Source organism: Octopus bimaculoides, chromosome 5 (assembly GCF_046866305.1).
Source record: "Octopus bimaculoides isolate indiv1 chromosome 5, ASM4686630v1, whole genome shotgun sequence".
Taxonomy (NCBI): Eukaryota; Metazoa; Mollusca; class Cephalopoda; order Octopoda; family Octopodidae; genus Octopus; species Octopus bimaculoides.
Genome location: NC_142932.1, coordinates 79,293,780 through 79,314,253, shown reverse-complemented (window position 1 = coordinate 79,314,253; position 20,474 = coordinate 79,293,780). Strand labels below are relative to the sequence as shown.

Here is a 20,474-nt window from a genome sequence, read left to right as displayed (position 1 = left end):
GGTATGTGAAAATTTACCGGGAAATTGGAGTAGCTAAGAGGATATCATCATTGCTTCTTTTATTCCTACATGATATTTATATATGAGAAAGAGAAGGCACTTAATTTTCTTATGGTGTCGCCAGAGGTGGGAGAACTTTTAGACCGTTCGAAATGGTAGGTGAGAGACTGACCGAAACAGTTAATAGATTTTCATCAATCAGTGACTTGATCGGATTTCATCAGTCGGTTGATCGAATTTTGCGAGTTTTCTGGATCAGTCAAGTTGACCGAATTTTATCAGTTGGACAGTTGATCGAATTTTATCAGCTGGACAGTTGATCGAATTTCATCAATCTGTTTGTTCATCGAATTTTATCATCTGATTGTTTGGAAAAAATTCGTTCAACAGGTCAATTAAATTCCATCAGTTGTCCACTAAATCAAATTCTTTCCACTCTTCATTTGATGGAATTCGATCAACTAATAGATTCATGGAATTCTATCTGTTGACCATTTGATGATTTTCGATCAAACGACAGTCTGTTGGGGGAACCGGCAGTGTTCTTGTTATTATTACTGTCACACCTATTTTACTTTTTTCGGTCAGTTTTGACTGCGGCCATGCTGGAGCACCGCCTTTAGTCGAGCAAATCGACCCCAGGACTTATTCTCTGTAAGCCTAGTACTTATTCTATCGGCCTCTTTTGCCAAACCGCTAAATTACGGAGACGTAAACACACCAGCATCGGCTGTCAAGTGATGTTGGGACACACACAAACATATACATACACATGCATATATACAAACCGGGAACCATGTGGTTGGTAAGCAAGCTACTTTATTTCATTAGATTGGCCATTAAGGCCTTACAAAGAGGGGACAAACAAGGACAGACAAACGTAAAGTAGCTGCGGGCTGGACACGGACATTAATGAGATGAGGATGATAACAAAAGGTGAATAAAAATGAGAGAGGCACCGACACCCGCCGATCGATAACCCCTCGAAAACATTGTTCAATACAAATCCAATAAAAGTCAAAAATTCAATGGCTGTTCAATAAAGTTCAATAAAAGTTCCTTTTAAAGATCTAATCTTCCTCATCCGGGCCTCCAAGCAATTGTCCCGTCGCCATCAGGAGATCTCGCAGTGGCACGCCCGAAAGAAAGTAAATAATATCCTCTTTTTGACAGGTCTTTTCGACCTCCATGACTTCACTATGATTTAAGACCTCCGCAGCCACCTGCGGAGGCCAACGTCGATGGTCTATACATTCCCAGTCGTAACGCTCACGGTCAAATAGATCATCCAGACACTTTTCAACGGGCCTTCCCTTAAGATAACAGAAGATATACTCCGTTTCCTCATCATCGGAAAGGGCCGCAACCTGCTCTGTCGGTGACACAAATCCCACTGACAGAGCCTCCCGATCCGGTGGCACACTTCCCAACGGAAGGGCAACGGGTTTGGTCGGTGGCACGTCCGTCGACCGTCTCCCGTTTCTCCTTTTCTTTTTTTTCCTTTTACCGGTTGCGGGGGTCGGGGCATCTTTCGGCACACCCGAGGTGTCCTCTTTTCCCGCAACCTCTATTTCTCCTGGTGAGCAACCACCGTTGCTCGCCTTCCTCTTTCTATTCGTGGAGGCCATCGCCTCCACGACTTCCTCCGTCTCCCCCTCCAATGGTGGGGCGGAGGACTCATTCTCTTTTTTCCACTGCTCCGGGGCCTTACCTCGGCCCTTGGGGCAGTTCTTTTTTAAATGGCCAGATTCAAGGCACTTGTGACATTTAGGAGGGCGTCCCTCCAAAATCACTGGATACCTTGTCTGAGCCGTCCTTAAAAAGTCTGGCAACACCAGACTCGCAATCGACTGGGACCAAAGGGTCAACACCGCTTTTGACCCCTCCCAGTCAATTGCTGGCAAAATTTTTACATTGAGGAGCTTGGTTCCGGTCCCGCCCAGACCCCGGCGGAAAGAATCCTCTATCCACTCGGGCTTTATTCCAGGCGGCAACCCGCAAACCCAAGCCCTCGTTATTTTTTGTCCACAATATGTGGACAGAAACAAAATTTCTTTGCCCTCAATGGGCCCACTCGCAAATTTGCGCGCTTCACTCGGGGAGTCAAAAAGCAACCACACGGTTGCATATTTGACTCCCCTTGAAATATATTTAAAGTTGGCATTAACATTCGTAAGTTGCTTTTCAATAATAGTTTGAGGAAAGACAGTGACGCTATCCAACACCTTTGAGTAGGTTCGGAGCGTCACTGTTCTTTCCTCCATTTCTTTCAACCACTGTTTGGGTGGGCACAGTTCCCACTCCAAGACAGTGTTTCCCTTTTTTGCCATGCTTACAAAAAAAGAAAATGTTCAACAAAAAAGTTCACAAAAATCAGACTAAATACAAAAGAACAGAAGACAGAGCAGAGAAAAGGAAAGAAGGAAGACAGTTTAAGTCAAGGCAACACAATTCCGGCCACCAGCAATACCTATAGGTATTCCAATAAAGGCATTCCAATAAAGGTGCTCCAAAATAAAAGTATTCCAGTAAAGGTATTCCAATAAAGGTAATCCAGAGCCACAGCAGCAAAATTTTCACAAGTTTTTCGGAGGCGAGATACGCCCACAAAAACAACAATTCTCGCACAGTGAGACACAAAAAGTTGCTTTTTTTTTGGCTCAAAGTCAAAACAAAAATTTTCGCTACTGTGGGCAAGCGAACCCGCCTCCCACAAACAGCGAATACAAAATTTGTTCGTACAACGAACACACAAAAAACTCGCCAAGGAAAGCGAAGATGCCACACCGCTGGACAACAATTTACTAAAAAAATAAATAGAAGCAATAAATTGCTGCCCAGCTGAGCAACAAAAATGACTCACCCCGGTGAATTCTTCAATTTTTCCTTCTATAGACAGAGCCGAAACCCATGTCTATCTTCGTTCACTGCAAGTAGCCAGTCTGGCGCACATGCGCAGTGAGCAAACTGGAAGTAAGCAAGCTACTTACCACACAGCCACTCCTGCGCCTATGTAAGTCTGAGAGAAGCGTGGCATCGGACATCCATGGTAGTCTTTTTGTACCCTGCCACAATGTGTGGCATGCGCAGTTGTTGATAATTGGGAGAGGGGGCCAGTCGATTAGATCGACCCAGTACGCAACTGGTACTTAATTTATCGACCCCGAAAGGATGAAAGGCAAAGTCGACCTCAGCGGAATTTGAATTCAAAACGTAAAGACAAACGAAATACTGCGAAGTATTTCGCCCGGCATGCTAACGTATATGCCAGCTCGCCGCCTTAAGATTAAACAAATATTACTTTATGGACAGTGCGGAAATGTGCAAAAATAAAGTGGGGGAGGAGTTCCCTCAAGACCCCAATGGCCTTTTGTGTAATTCCAATCCCGGCCAACGGAGGGTTAATTTACCCACTTCCCTTCAACTTGCTGGCCTTGTGCCAAAATTTGAAACCACTGTTTAATGAAATTGTTGTTTAATCTACAACGAAATTGCTATTGTTTTCGTCATAATAATTATTTCCAGTATAGACACAAGTCTGAAATTTTGGTAGAGGATGTAGGTTGATTACATCAACTCCAGTGCTCAACTAGTTCTTATTTTATCGGCCCCGAAAGATACCCGGCAAAGTCAACCGTAGCGTGATTTTGAACATAAGCCAGAAAAAATGTCGTGAAGCACTTGTCCGGCGTGCTAATGATTCTGCCAGGTCGCCATCTTATGTTGTTGTTTAATATATAATGACTGTTGTTGTGGTTCTTGTTTTCTAATACACAAGGAAAATGTTATTGTTGTGCAATCGCATTATTGTCGTTGATTAATAGCAAATGAAGTTTTTGTTACTATTGTTGACTTTAGTGCTTTATTCTTCTGAAAGTTGTACCTGTAACAAACTGGAGTTGATTTAACCCATCGTTTCTTCTTTTTATTTTTATTCTTATTTATTTATTTATTTATTTATTTTCAGGCGGCAAGGACATCGTTAGCACATCGGACAAACTGCTTGGTAGCAATTCAGATGTTACTTTCTGAGTTCAAATTCCGACAAAACCGACTTTGCCTTTCACCCCTTGTAGAGTCGATAAAAAAAAAGTACCAGTTGAGCACTGGGGTCAATGAAATCATCTAGCTCTTTTCACTCAAATGTTGGCCCTCGTGCCTATAGTAGAAAAAGTTTCAAGCGTTTTTTCACTGAATACTTTTCCCCCACCCACTCGCATGCATTAAAAATTATGTCATAAGAAAGTATGAAACATTCAAATATTTGTTCGCAGAACAAACAGCAGATTAGGAAAGAAAGAAAGAAAGAAAGAAAGAGAGAGAGAGAGAGAGAGAGAGAGAGAGAGAGAGAGAGAGAGAGAGAGAGAGAGAGAGAGAGAGAGTCGAGTATAATGTTCTGTAAGTGCCATATTTCCTTGTCATAGATCTGGTGCCAACATGCGTTCAGCTTCGGTGATTCTAGTAAACTCACAGGGTCTCAAGTTGCCCACAATGACCTAAATATTGAATAGTAGTTGTTAAACTACATTGTCAAAATACACTATTCTTTCTAAGCTGTGTGCGTGTGCGCGCAAACATTTTTCCAAGCGACGCATATAAATTTACGCACAAAAGATATTAACATTATACACAAAAGGTTAGTTGCTTAAAATAATGTAATAATTGATAATTATAGTTTTTATCAGAACTAATGTCAGCACCTTAGGCTGGCCCTACAATGTGCACACCCACTTCTCCCAACCCTACATTACGCACCCCCTACACTATACCTCTTTCCCCAGATCTGTTTTTCAACAATTTCAGCCTCTTTACACAAGCTGAAAAATGCTGTTGAAAAATTATAATTAATTCACGAAATCTGAACTGTTTCACGCCGAATCATATGACGGGTCATAACCCCATACGAAATTCTCGTCTCCTTCATTGTTGCTTTGCATCTTCCTTATTTCATGAATGACCTCACTTGCTCTCTTTATTACTAAGTTTTCATGTTTGTAGGTGGATTAAGAAATTTTGTGTAAGTTGTTTTAGAATGTGTGTGACGTCCTTAGATGTCAGTGCCCTAGGCGATCACCTAGTAAATTGAGTGCATAGCGCTGCCGCCAGCCTTGCTTAATATAAACATTGAGTGCACCCTTACTCCTGTCGTACGAGATTAGTTTTGCAGAACATAAGATTTGATTTTGCTGATACTATCTCCATATTATATGTTGAGGCGAATATAAAATTATATTATATGGCTTCTCCTTTAGAGATTAAATACTGACGAAACATTAAATTCATTAAGGCAGCAAGCTGATAGAATCGATAACACGCTGGACAAAAATCCTTAGCGGTGTTTCTTCGGGCATGGCGTTCTGAGTTCAAATTCCACCGAGGTCTGCATTGTCTTTCTTCCTTTCGGGGTCGATAAAATAAGTATCAGTTGCACATTTGGGTCGATATAATTCTGTTAAAACTGTTTGGTGCTCGACAAGTTGAAGGCGATTCTAGTGGCTATTTTTCAGCTGCTTCAACAACAGTGTCGATTCCACCATTTACTGCATTTGATTCAGCGACAGAACTATGGCCTGATTACTGGTCAAGATTCCGTACGTTTGTGGCTGCTAATGCTGTACCTGAAAAACGCATGGCACAAGTGTTCCTGACCAATCAGACTGCTACTGTTTACAAACAACTTGCTAATCTGGCTACCCAACAAAATCCGCCTAAAGATATCAACAACTTGATAATGGACGAAATCGTTGACTTCATGAAGGAACAGTTCGACCCTAAACTTTTCATTGTGAGAGAGCGTTTCAAGTTTTGGAGTGATATGCAGCGGAAGCCAGGCGAAACTCTCCAGGAGCTGGCAGCACGTATACGCCAGGATGCAGCTACCTGTGATTTTCCAGCGATCACCAACCCACAGGATGAAGCTCTGAGACAGAGATTCATATGTTCGGTTAACAATGAAGCGGTTCTGAAGGCGCTTTTTAAGATAAAAGACTCAGAACTAGATTTTGCCCGTGCTGTCCAGGTTGCCATTGAGACTGAAGACGCGGCAAAGGTTGCAAAAGAAACTGTATACAGTTCCAAAACCAAGCAGGTGTACAAGGTCCAGCAGAACAGGAATAAGAGTCCTCAAAAGAAACATCAGCAGTCTTATTCCACAAACCAGGAGAAATGCTACCGATGTGGAAAGGCCCACAAAGCAACAGACTGTCCTTTCAGGGAAACCAAATGTCATTTTTGTGATAAAAAGGGTCATTTGCAAGCGGTGTGTAGGAAAAAACAACATCAGCAACGCAATGGTCATTCACAAACTCCCGTGAAAAGAATCACAAAAGCTGAGCTAGTCAAGGCGATCCTAGGTGAAGTTTCCCGAGACACTCATAGTTTAATTGTACCAGTAACAATCCAGAACAGACTGTTCACAATGGAATTGGACACTGCTACTACAGGCAATTTTGTTTCCTTGTCAGTCTAGAAACAACTTGGAAGACCAAAGCTGCAAGATGTCAAGCATCGCTATGAATCTGCCAGCAAGCACAACCTGCCTGTTCTAGGAACTTTCATGGGCCAAACCAAGGATCCAACAACTGGTAAGCAGGATCTTATACCTTACATAGTCACCAAGATCTCTGATCTTAATTTGCTGGGTCGGAATGCTATCCAGACTCTGGGAATTTCCGTAGACACTGCTCTAGCATAGACAGCCAAGCTAAGAGGGAAGGTGCAGAAGGGATGTATCCAAAGACCTCAAGCGAGCCCTATGTTTCCCTGCAGCAAGATTGTCACAACATGTGTGATGAATTTCCAGATCTTTTCAAGCAAGAATTGGGATGTCTCAAGAACTTTGAACTGGAAGTGAAGTTCAAATCGGATGCAACACCAGTCTTTCACAAGGCACGTCCGGTCCCATTTGCTCTTCGTGACGACCTGGCCAAAGGTTACGAAGAAGGCATCGCCAAGGGAATCTGGAAGCCAGTCCAATTCAATGAATACGGAACGCCAGTGGTACCGATTCGTAAAGCACACGCTTCAAGCAACCTGAAGCCCAAACTACGGATTTGTGGTGACTACTCTGTGGGAATTAATGACCAACTTGCTGATCACCGTCATCCAATGCCACTCCCTGCTGAACTGATGCAGAAACTCGGAGGTGGATTCGGATATACAAAGATAGACCTTGCTGATGCCTATAATCAGATCAAACTGGCTCCAGAAAGTCAACGCAGACTCGCACTCAGCACTCACCGTGGAGTACTCCTGCAACAACGACTCCCTTTCGGAATCAAGTCAGCACCTGGTTACTTTCAGGAGATCATGGAAAACCTGACCCATGATCTACCTGGAGTGGCCGTCTGACATACTTCGTTGTTGATTGGTCGGTCATTCATCAGAGCAGCTTTTTGCTTACGAAAAGAACTATATTTTCATGTGTTTTTCAAATTACTGATACTATCTGTTGAATGCAGGAGGCGCAATGGCCCAGTGGTTAGGGCAGCGGACTCGCGGTCATAGGATCGCGGTTTCGGTTCCCAGACCGGGCGTTGTGAGTGTCACGCTGAATATCACCGAGAACTACGTTAAGAGTACACGTGTCTGTGGAGTGCTCAGCCACTTGCACGTTAATTTCACGAGCAGGCTGTTCCGTTGATCGGATCAACTGGAACCCCCGACGTCGTAAGCGACGGAGTGCCAACAATCTGTTGAGTGACATACGTATCACCGTTTTTGGTGATAGAGTGAGATTAGAAACCAATGCATAGAGACGGAAGAAATACCACAATCTATACCGTCCGACGTTCTAACAATTACACCTTTCAGGACAGGAACTTTTTTTTTTTTGATTCCCAGAAGGATGAAAGGAAAAGTTGACATCGGTATAATTTGAACAGAAAATGCAGTGTATCGAAACAAATACTGCTAGACATTCTAACCAATACTCTAACGGCTCTGCCAATTCGCCGCTCGATTAAATTAAGCTATATCGCCCTTGATGGCATTGCCTGTTTCTTCTTCTTGGGTTAAATACCGAAATGACAAACCTATGACGAAGTCTGTTGCGGATCGACCTTATATCACAACTCATCCAAAGAGAGAATCTCTATATAGGCGCTCAACCTACAAGAAATAGGAGCAAAGTCTTCCTTATAAAAGAATACATTGGATAATGCAATAATGATTTCAAATTTTGGTACAAGACCAGCTATTTTAAGAGACTGGCATACAATTGAGAACCTAGACCTCTGAGACCTCTGGGCATCTGGCCTGTGCACCCATGCATTAACACCGCATTGCTCAGATCCATCATACTCAATAGACCAGCTTAGTGAAATCAGTGCACATGGCTGATATCTGCTAAGCCGTTGACGTGTTTAATATTACCTGCTCGGCGTATTTCTCATCGCTACTGTCCAACCACATTTTTTTTCATTTTCCTGGTTAAAATCGTATTCATCATAAGTACAGTATATCGATCCAGCCTTGAGGAAGAACATGAATGGTTATTCCTTTTATAGATTTCTCCTTTGGCAGAGTTTTTCTCTTAAAGACAGCTATGGGTTTTTATCTAGTACATTCATTCGTATATGAAAGCACTGAAGCAATCCTACTTTCCTTGTGGCCAGTAATTCTCATCAATACTGATTTTTCTCTTTTCGGTTTAAGGTCCAGTTCTCTGGTACGTCAAGAGTATTAGGCATTTCATCCATGTTCCTCACACATGCTAACTCGTTGCCTTCCTTCTATTGATTTCTGATTATAAATTGGTGAAATTGTTGTATCTTATCATCTACGTCAACATCTTCTGTGCAATTTTAGTTCTCCGCTGAAGAACTAAATCATACCGTCTCATGAAACTAGTGCACAATCCAGCATTTGCTTTAAAATCTAGAATTCCATCTTCCTTTGTTTCCTTTTGTTCATGGATTCGGATGGCTGCACGAGTAATGCAATCTCTATTTTGGCGATTTTCAAATGCCTATTCAGTAACTTTTTCTTACAAATGTGGATCTCATCTCTGTTAACGCATTTCTTTTTTTTTTTTGCATTATCCAAAGTTTGATATGTTTGCAACACAGTTTATTTGTCTTCCCTGCAATTTCAATAACTTTTAGTTTTAAAAACTGTTGTGTGTTTGATTTGCAGAAAATTACGGTGTAACTATAAAACTTCAACCATAAGACTATACTTCATGAATGCTATTAAATCAATGAAATCAGTAAATCTGTTAAAAGAACGCCATGATCCGACTTTGTTCGTTCGGTAATGAGCATAAAGAAATCTGTAACCCAAGATTAGTGTGGATTATTCATCAAAGCACGTACCGATAACTGGCTAACGTAAAATTCATATATGGAATAATTCCTTGACTCACAAATGTTAATCTGCTATCTTTGAAGAACTAGAGTTGATTTCTGCCCGACATATACAGAATATTCCAAATTTTTGGCCAAAAATAGGGGTCCGACTTTTACATTAGTAATAAATAAAATTATGCAGTAATAAGTGAAATTACAGGGTTTTTTTTAACAAATAAATTATTGAACCTATTTCTCAGACAGTTCTCTGATAATTGTGTACAAATGTTTTTGTATCATTATGGATATCACCTTTTCTAGTTCATTTTTTTTTTTCCAGATAAAGCCTTCTTGTTTGTTCTGCAGCTTCTCTTTACTCTTGCTGTCAAACAGTCTTACACCTTATGTTCGATCTTTCTCTGTTCTTGCCTCAAATCTCTGCTGCCTCATCTTCTGTCTCTTATCAACCAGCGCTAATGTTGCAGCTTGTGTCCAGCTTTCTTTCCTCGTCCATTGCCTTCTTTAGATCGTTTGCTCTGTACTTTTCTCTGGCCTTACTTCTAAACATTAACTACAGTTAGCATCAGTTGTCAAAGAAAAGAATGAATATATCTAAATGATTTTAGACGCAAGAGTGGCTGTGTGGTAAGTAGCTTGCTTACCAACCGCATGGTTCCGGGTTCATTCCCACTGCGTGGCATCTTGGGCAAGTGCCTTCTACTATAGCCTCGGGCCGACCAAAGCCTTGTGAGTGGATTTGGTAGACGGAAACTGAAAGAAGCCCGTCGTATATATGTATATGTATATATGTATGTGTATATGTTTGTGTGTCTGTGTTCCTCCCTCCAACATCGCTTGACAACCGATGCTGGTGTGTTTACGTCCCCGTAACTTAGCGGTTCGGCAAAAGAGACCGATAGAATAAGTACTAGGCTTACAAAGAATAAGTCCTGGGGTCGATTAGCTCGACTAAAAGGCGGTTCTCCAGCATGGCCACAGTCAAATGATTGAAACAAGTAAAAGAGTAAAAGAGTATAAGACAATGGGTACAAATATATAAAAGCAAAAGGTTGGTTTTTTTTGGATAGTCTGTATGGGTATGTATGGGTGGATGGTGGGTGATCTGAAATACATAGAATTATGTTAATATTCAAATAATGCTTTACAGAGTATACATGGAGAAGATTGAACCTGTTAAGCTATATTGTTCATGATGTTCTATTTCAATGTTATGTTGATTAATCAATTGCAGTTGTGCTATCAAACCATACACATACACTCACACACAAAGTTTAAACAAACTGTAAATTTTAAGTATATTGCGAGAGCAATTTTCTGAACGTCTATTAATATCCGATTGTTTTTTTGTTTTGTTTTTTTTGCACTAGTATATCTAAAATAACGCTCTCTTGAATGTATTCACGAAGTATACCAAAATATTTAATTTCACTCAAGTGCCAAAAGAAAAAAAAAATATTTTGGGATTCCGAGTTTTGACAAAATATGCAGAAAATATTTATTAGGCGTGGCTGTGTGGTAAGAACTTTGCTTCTCAACAACATGGTTTCGGATTCAATCTTATTCCGTGGAACCTGAAGCAAGTGTCCTCTATCATAACCTCGAGAAGACCAAAGCCCTGTGAGTGGATTTGGCAGACGAAAACTGAAAGAAGCATGTTGTGCGTCTATCTCTCTATATATCTATCTATCTATCTATCTATCTATTTAGGGATAGATAGATAGATAGATAGATAGATAGATAGATAGATAGATAGATAGATAGAAAGAAAGATAGATATACACATATGCTTCAGAATTTGTTGATGAAGCATATATATAAAAGTTCTGAAATGCACATGCTCACATGTATAGCCGTTTATACACACACACATACACACACACACACACACACACGCACACACACACACATCTACATGTATGTCTTGTCGGTTCGGCAAAAAAAAGATGGATAACTAAGCATTTGGCTTCAAAAAAAAAAAAGAACTAGGAGCGATTTGGGTTCTTTTTTGGTTATCTCACTCCCATTAAAAAATTACCATTAAAAATTGGGTTACTTCCCCACTGAAAAATTGAGCTTGTGACGACAAGAGATTGGATTAAGAGTGTTAGATTAAATATTTCAACACATTGTTGGCGTTTGGCCTCCTCAACAGGCATGGTATGATCTGTTATAAAAATATAATTAGATTCAAAAAGCTGTTTAATTTTTTTTAGTTTTCCTGTTTATTAAGTTTTTTTAGGTTTTCATGTTTATTGCTTTTTTTCATTTTTCTGTTTTTGTTTTATTGAGGGTTAAACAATTTTTTTAGGTGGGGGAGATAACCAAAAGTACCGATATTCATGAAACGGGGATGGGGAGATAGCCCAAATTTTTAATGCAGGTGAAATAATCAAAATGTACTGCGATTTGTTCGACTACAAACCTTTCAAAGTGGCTGAAATCCAATGACTATAACAAATAAACGATAAAGATATCATTTACTTATAATGAATATTAATAAGCAAAACAATTAAAAAAAAAAAAATTAGATTGGTGTTCAGTTATATCGAACAGGCTGCCAGCCGACGACTATTCACAGGCGCGATCCCACTACTGCTCGACACGGAGTCTTTTGCCTGCTGCGTTTCCACCCTGGGCCGAAGCGACCCTCCTTAGACAACCTGGTCCTGATGAGCTCCCTCTCCAGCACCATATTGATGCCGAGCTTAGCGCGGACACCCGATCGCCATAGAAGACCGACTACCAGGACTCCCATCCTCAAACCGGCCAACCAACCAAGCTTCCGAGTAGCTAGATTACAGGAGCACGCCACAACTCCCAGCGATGGCCAACGTTCGAATTTAATTATTTAAACCTAACTTCATCTGTTCAAGCTTTGCTGTTTTCCATATTTTTAATTTTTTAAATTTTTTATGATTTCACATCTATAGAAAGCAAAAACAAAAATTGCTTCTTGATTTATTTTAAAATGTAAATCTTATTTTCTATTTACATTTCATATTGTCACAGAGTGAGAACAGCCTCGTTCTGCTTCACTCATTAATTATAGAAAACACAAGGGAGACAAATTATATTCCTGCTTTTAATCATCACGATTTGTATGTTGTCTCGCAAGGGTTGATAGAAGCGGAGGAAGTGGTTACTCTGTCTTCTGCAAATTACATCCTATCTCCAAAAAGAAATGATACATTCTATGGGTGCTAACACTGTCTTACCGACTATCCATTCCCAGCATTTCTATGGTTCAGGTAGTTAAGGATGAAGCATATGAAGCGTTGATCTTTATCCTTTGTAACCTTGAATCCTAACTGTTTTCATTACTTATTTTTAGACGGAGTTGTGGAAATGTAAATATTGTTCCTTATACTCCCTTTTGAACCAATAAATGAGATTAATTTCGGTAGTCTTAGTGGAATATACCAATTGTTAACGACTTCGCTACCAATTTGTACTGTTAAGGAGATTTTAATTAAGATACTTTTAAATGTTCTTTAATTAAGTGACGTTCATTTTTGTGGTCTTGTTACTAGTCAATAATTGCATGATGCTAATTAAATGTGCGTGCTTAAATTTACATAATTTAAAATAGTTAATTCAGTGAAAAAGGAATATATTTTGCAAAAGAAAAACAAATGGTTCTTTAAAATATATTTATATTTGGATTATTGGGTTAAATGTTATAGAAATAGTAATCATCTTTACTTTTCAATTATTATTTAGGAATTTCAATTATTATTTGTAGGTTTCTTATCTATTGTAGATGAATGTAAAGAATAATGTAAACGAGAAATTGCTAGGTAAATGAGAAGCTGGGCCTGTATTCGATACCAACCCTAAATTTTAGGGCTTACAGCTCCTAAAAATGGTACTACTAAAGCAGCACGGTCCCGAACGCGCAGTCGCGCGTCCGCGCTAGCTAGTTGTGAGTGGTCGATCCTAACCCTAACCCTATTCCTAACCCTAACCCTAACCCTAAACACGTATTCATTTGCACACGCGGGTTAGGGATAGGGTTAGGGTTAGGAACAGGGTTAGGGTTAGGGTTAGGATCGACCACTCAAGACTAGCTAGCGCGTTCGGGACCGTGCTGCTTTAGTAGTACCCTAAAAATATGGGTTGGTAACTTCTACTATGCGACTGATCTTATATTTGATGCATCGGGTTCGCTTGGAACTACTCAGCAACTAAATGGTAATTTATGGTGGTTACACAAGTTTTTGTTTTTTTTCGTTTATTTGTTTAACGCTATTGTGTTTAAAGAAATAGAGAAAATTATGTTTTGATGATACAAATAAAGTTCTATTTGTTGTATTAATTGTATTAAAATTATATTTGAATTAGCCATTCTCATCAAATGCCCTTTTCTTGATTTTTTGCTTTATACGTATCGTGAACCAACAATGTTTTCAATGCGTGAATAATTTTCCAGCGTGTATATGAGTTGTCTGGAACATGAATTGTGACACTCAATGTTACTAGGAACAAAAGAAAATCAAAGTTAACCTGTATTTGATCGCCTGACCTGCTAGAAACAGTAGTCAAGTCTCTCAAATTGCACCCCAGCACTTTAATGTAGAAGGATATACTAGAAAATGTGGTTCCTGTGGCAAGTAGTTTGCTTACCAACCACATGGTTCCGGGTTCAGTCTCACTGAGTGGCACCTTGGGCAAGTGTCTTCTACTATAGCCTCGGGCCGACCAAGTATAGTACAGTTTTGCAACACGTTCATGATACTTCAAAGAAAGTCATTCAGATTAAACGCGAGTTCTATCGGACGAAGCCACAAAGTTGTTTTGCTTTGACTCTCATTACATTTTCTTGGCATGGATACTGGAGTAATTTACCATTGCTTTACCCAACTGGATGGCTATTAACCCACTGGAAGTTCATCCGTCCTTCGACAAGTCTTCTTTTTACTCTTGCTGGGTATCTTGATACCCTTCTCACAAGACAACAAGCTATTCAAATGAGGGAGCCGGTTTAGTCAGTGACTACTCGACCATGAAACAGGTAGTATTGTTTAACATGGTACGAAGAGATCCTTCACCTAACTGTATTAATTGTACTATTCCTAGATAAAAAGCGCAGGGGTCGGAATGGATCGTGTAGGAAAGTCTTTTGTCATTGTCTAGCAAGAATGGCTGACCTGGGCCTAAATAAGCAACGGTAATGTGGTGAGAATGGGTCTTTTACAACAATAGCAGTTACCTGTTCTCTCTCAAAGATCACAGGTGCAGGTCTATCTTTGAGGGGCTATTACTATAGTTTCAATATGAACGGTTGTAAATAGACTGTATTTCACACACACAGCCACTGATAAAATACAATGGTAACAGAGAAAATACACTCATTTCCTGCATTAACATAAAAACAAAGTGGAACAAAATAATTTTCCAAACTAACGAAGAGGAGGGTTCATACAATAAATAATGAAAGAAGTTAATTTTTGAAATAAGGTTTTATTTGTAAAATAATTCTCTCTTAATCTGATACTTAATTCTATAAATGTAAATCATATACCTATGTCACTCTATTGAGAGGTCGCTCATTTTCAAGACATAACATGTGGGCTTACATGGTCATAATGGTATCCAAAGGAAATAATGATTCACTCAGTTTGCAATGTTTGATAGAAAGGGTGATCCATATCAAATCTAAATTAATTAATGCTGGGTTGATGTATACTTCAACATCAATGCAACTAATATATGAAGCAATCTCTATATAGCTACTTGACCTGATAGAAATAGCTAAATATCGCTGAACTATAGTCTACGGCCTTAAAAACTGGCAGAGGGAGAGAGAGAGAGAGAGAGAGAGAGAGAGAGAGAGAGAGAGAGAGAGAGAGAGAGAGAGAGAGAGAGAGAGAAACTGATGTAAATCAGAGTAGATTATTTCTGAATGAATGAGATGGACATGGTTCGAATTCTTTTGACCAACAACAAACCACAGAAGCAAAAACAATAACAAAAGCAACAGCGACAGTAACAATAACAAAAGCAGCGATAGAAGTTATTGCTTTTCCCCCATTTTAGCTGTACTGTAGTTGAGTCTATTGAATGGATTAGACATCGCATTCTAAGAGTATGTTGTAGTGTCTTGTTAAAGAGGAATAGTAGTCCGGTGAAGCAGAAATAGTGTGAATATAATTTTGAGAGTGAAGTTTAGAAAATATAGTGGGTTTGTAGGCGCAGTGATGGGGAGTTATCAGGACAACCAATGTAATGTTTTGAATTATGTCCCTTTATGTTATGAGTTCAAATCACAGCGAGGTGCGCTTTCACCTATGAATTAGTAATAAAAGATTGTATACCTAACATAAAAGAAACGAACAATAAAAATTTTTTCCAATGTGTATTTAAAATGAAAGGCAAAAATATTTAAAAAATAAAAAGGTTGGTGTTCAATTATATCGAACAGGCTGCTAGTCGACGACTATTCACAGGCGCGATCCCACTACTGCTCGACACGGGGCCTTTTGTCTAAACGTTACTTTTGTCTAATTCTCTCATTTAATTTCCAGAAAAATGATGGTGTGGGGAACTAGCCTTTTCTTTACCACAGAGGTATAGGGCACCACTCCAAAACTTCGTCCCATATTCATGTGGTTTACGTTGTTTGTGGAATTCTCACAGCGATGTATTTTGTTATTTGAGAATGAGGTTAATTAAGTTCCAGTATGTCAATGGATGGATAATAAATAGCACTGTGGAAGATTGTTTTGCAGGGTGGCGTAGTTAAAGAATGAATATAAATCCGGAAAAGTCAGAATAATGTCTGAATATAGTTTTGAGAGGGATATAAGAAGTATGTATGTGTGTGTTTGTGTTCGTTATCGAGGAGTTTACTGTTGAATGCGTAGCAAGTAAATTGATTTAAGTTATGTGCCTTTATATGATGAATACGAATCGTAACGAGGTGAGTTTTCTCAGCAATGGCTCCAGTTTGATTAAAATAAATATGAATTAGTACAGCAGTGTAGCGAAGGCATGGACAACCTTTTTCGACTAGTGAAGTGCATGAGATATTGTTCATCACGAATCGGGTTATACGACTAAAAGAAAAAATTAACATCGTATTTTGTTACTGTATGTGGTTTAGTCCGATTAATTGTAGTGTATGACACCAGAGTTATAAAAAAGCTGGTGTAATTATGGAATTGTTTAATATAGAAAAACTTGAAGGGCCGCAGGTTCTCATATGTATGGCTGCGTTTATTTTATGATATATTCAATTATTTAAACGTCCACATCCCAGCAAAGCCGGTAGGCCATGACAAATTAATTACTAAGCATAAAAACAAGAATTGGTTACATAATAAAAGAAACTAAAAGAAATAAAACTAGATATTTAGTTTGAATAATGCAAAGAAATAAAAAAGTTGGTGTTCAATTCTATCGGACAAGCTGCTAGTCGACGACTATTCACAGGCGCGATCCTACTACTGCTCGACACGGGGCCTTTTGCCTGCTGCGTTTCCGCCCTGGGCCGATACGAACCTCCTTAGACAACCTGGTCCTAATGAGCTCCCTCTCCAGCACCATATTGATGCCGAGCTTAGCGCGGACACCCGATCGCCATAGAAGACCGACTACCAGGACTCCCATCCTCAAACCGGCCAACCAACCCAGCTTCCGAGTAGCTAGATTACAGGAGCACGCCACAACTCCCAGCGATGACATATGTTCAAATTTAATTATTTAAACCTAACTTCATCTGTTCAAGCGTTGCTGTTTTCCATGTTTTTATTTATTTTTTAAAAATGATTTCACATCTAAAGAAAGCAAAAACAAAAGTTGTTTCTTGACTTAAAAAGTATTTCTTTCCACTTTTCTCATCATTATATATAGTTACGAGACAACAGCCTCATATTCATTCGTAGACACGTCATTTTGATACATAAGGGAGATAACTCTTTAGTACAATTACCATAGCAACTCGCAGATTATATGTGGTCGATCCATCTGCTAGAAAAGACAGCCAAATCTCCATTAGATCAAATCTTTCATCTGAAAAAAAGAGAAGATTGTATTCGATAATCTAATCCTGAATGAACAAATATTTCAATTCTTTTGATTGAAAGTCCAGATACAATCGATTCATTGCGTCTTCGTGCCTTTCTCACAGTGAACAAGGACAGTGGTCCTGGAGCTCTCTTCCGATTCGATTTACAATCGGGGCTGACTCACTTAGTTTTTGTCTCTTCTCAGGCATCCACACGCAGTGAAAATTTGTGCTCGTAGTTGTCCTTCTAGTTTGGCTGTTTTCTAAGCTTGTCGGTCCCAGTCATGCCGCGAATGTTGCGGTAGATACATTTGTGGTTTCAAGAAACATGCTTAAAACAAAGGCTGAAGGGTGAGCCTCACTTCAGTGATTTTACCGGACACCGGCCATTGACACGGAATTTTTGAAGTCGCCTTGCTATTACTTTATTAGTCACTGATTCTATATTTGGGTCATCTATCCCCTTGGCATGTCTTGCTTTTAACTTGGTGAATTTTTAGCAACCCTCATCACCGGGTAGGTTTAGCTGAGGATACGGTTTAGTCACTGACGCCCCGACGTGGCAATAAGTTGCACTGTGTTACATGTTATCTGTAGTAATCGTGAACGACTTGACGTAAACCTTAATCTTACATATTTCCTAAATAGACGCAATACTTCATCATCACGTCTATTTCCAATACCTACTCGTTGGTCGTAGTCATTGGTACTAAACCGTATGACTATTGATTGCATTAGAAGTTTTCCCCTCTCATGTCCCGAAGTGAAGAAAAATATGCCTGTTATGTGGAATGGGTAAGTCGTTTACATCATTGACCCCAGTGCTCAACTGGTACTTATTTTATCGATTCTGAAAGGGATGAAAGGCAAAGTTGACATCAGTGGAATTTGAACTCAGAACGTAAAGGCGGACGAAATGCTCCTAAGCATTTTGCCTGGCGTGCTAAAGCTTATTATGTTAATACTGTGTTTCCCATTAGAAAGACGCCTTCCCTTACCATAAGTGGGCCTCTGAAGACGACCGAAAAATGGGTGAATGTATTGCCCCCCCCCCCTTTTTTTTTTTACAAAATTAAAATTATTTCAAACTTGGTCAGCACCACGACAAAGGAAGCAGAATTACACTTTCTCATTAATAAAAAGGAAGAGAACAAAATTTCCTAACTTTTTGGTGGCAGTGGTGATAAGCAGCTGGTATTTGTAAGACAACAAGTGTGCGAATGGAATTCTCATTTCTGTTAGGCCGGTGTCTTAATTCCTAAAACCTGCAGGAAGGGGATGGATTTAGAAAAGAACATTGAAATTTTGAATCGAATTCACAGTACGTCTATATATTTTGAATTATTTTGTCCAAGGTATCTTTAATATTTTATGACGTTAGGTGTGTGTCAGGACTATGAGAACTAAAATGTATGGGGAGGGTGGTTGAGAGAGATTTAGCTGTTATTTCCAGCGTGCCCAGCGAACACTACCTGCTCGTTATTGTTCAGCATGTATATTACTTGCGCGCAGATGGACGCACGAATTAAAACTCTCAGGAAGGTTGGTGTCGGGGTGGGTATTCCAAAAACAAAAGAGGGGTTCATTTAAAATAAGGATTGAAATATTTTCCCTCCAGAATCGTAGTCTATGGATATTTTTACACGACATTTCAAAAATATTTTGAGAAAAAAGTTTTAAACAAAAATATTGGAGGGGTTAGGGAGACATTAAATATTTTATTACTAACTTGATATGGGAGACAAAGTCGAAACCACTGTCGTTGAAAACATGAGAATCCAAGGAAACTTTTGGAAAGGAAAAGTGGATGGGTGGAGAGTAGTTACTATTTCATATGTCCGTCTAAATGTTACTTTTGTCTAATTCTCTCATTTAATTTCCAGAAAAATGATGGTGTGGGGAACTAGCCTTTTCTTTACCACAGAGGTATAGGGCACCACTCCAAAACTTCGTCCCATATTCATGTGGTTTACGTTGTTTGTGGAATTCTCACAGCGATGTATTTTGTTATTTGAGAATGAGGTTAATTAAGTTCCAGTATGTCAATGGATGGAAAATAAATAGCACTGTGGAAGATTGTTTTGCAGGGTGGCGTAGTTAAAGAATGAATATAAATCCGGAAAAGTCAGAATAATGTCTGAATATAGTTTTGAGAGGTATATAAGAAGTATGTATGTGTGTTTGCGTTAGTTATCGAGGAGTTTACTGTTGAATGCGTAGCAAGTAAATTGATTTAAGTTATGTCCCTTTATATGATGAATACGAATCGTAACGAGGTGAGTTTTCTCAACAATGGCTCCAGTTTGATTAAAATAAATATGAATTAGTACAGCAGTGTAGCGAAGGCATGGACAACCTTTTTCGACTAGTGAAGTGCATGAGATATTGTTCATCACGAATTGGGTTATACGACTAAAAGAAAAAATTAACATCGTATTTTGTTACTGTATGTGGTTTAGTCCGATTAATTGTAGTGTATGACACCAGAGTTATAAAAGAGCTGGTATAATTATGGAATTGTTTAATATAGAAAAACTTGAAGGGCCGCAGGTTCTCATATGTATGGCTGCGTTTATTTTATGATATATTCAATTATTTAAACGTCCACATCCCAGCAAAGCCGGTAGGCCATGACAAACTAATTACTAAGCATAAAAACAAGAATTGGCTACATAATAAAAGAAACTAAAAGAAATAAAACTAGATATTTAGTTTGAATAATGCAAAGAAATAAAAAGTTGGTGTTCAATTATATCGGACAAGCTGCTAGTCGACGACTATTCACAGGCGCGATCCCACTACTGCTCGACACGGGGCCTTTTGCCTGCTGCGTTTCCGCCCTGGGCCGATACGAACCTCCTTAGACAACCTGGTCCTGATGAGCTCCCTCTCCAGCACCATATTGATGCCGAGCTTAGCGCGGACACCCGATCGCCATAGAAGACCGACTACCAGGACTCCCATCCTCAAACCGGCCAACCAACCAAGCTTCCGAGTAGCTAGATTACAGGAGCACGCCACAACTCCCAGCGATGGCAAACGTTCGAATTTAATTATTTAAACCTAACTTCATCTGTTCAAGCGTTGCTGTTTTCCATATTTTTAATTTTTTAAATTTTTTATGATTTCACATCTATAGAAAGCAAAAACAAAAATTGCTT

General features: G+C 39.4%; 3 non-coding genes across 3 annotated transcripts; all 3 read right to left on the bottom strand.

Moving 5' to 3' along the window:
* Positions 1 to 11,832: 11,832 nt before the first annotated feature.
* LOC149135622 (signal recognition particle RNA) lies at positions 11,833 to 12,130 on the bottom strand. The gene has a single exon (XR_016242062.1).
* A 4,555-nt stretch (positions 12,131 to 16,685) lies between these two features.
* LOC149135621 (signal recognition particle RNA) lies at positions 16,686 to 16,983 on the bottom strand. Its single transcript, XR_016242060.1, has one exon.
* Positions 16,984 to 20,046: 3,063 nt separating this feature from the next.
* Positions 20,047 to 20,344, bottom strand: LOC149135620 (signal recognition particle RNA). Its single transcript, XR_016242056.1, has one exon.
* Between the last annotated feature and the right edge of the window lie 130 nt (positions 20,345 to 20,474).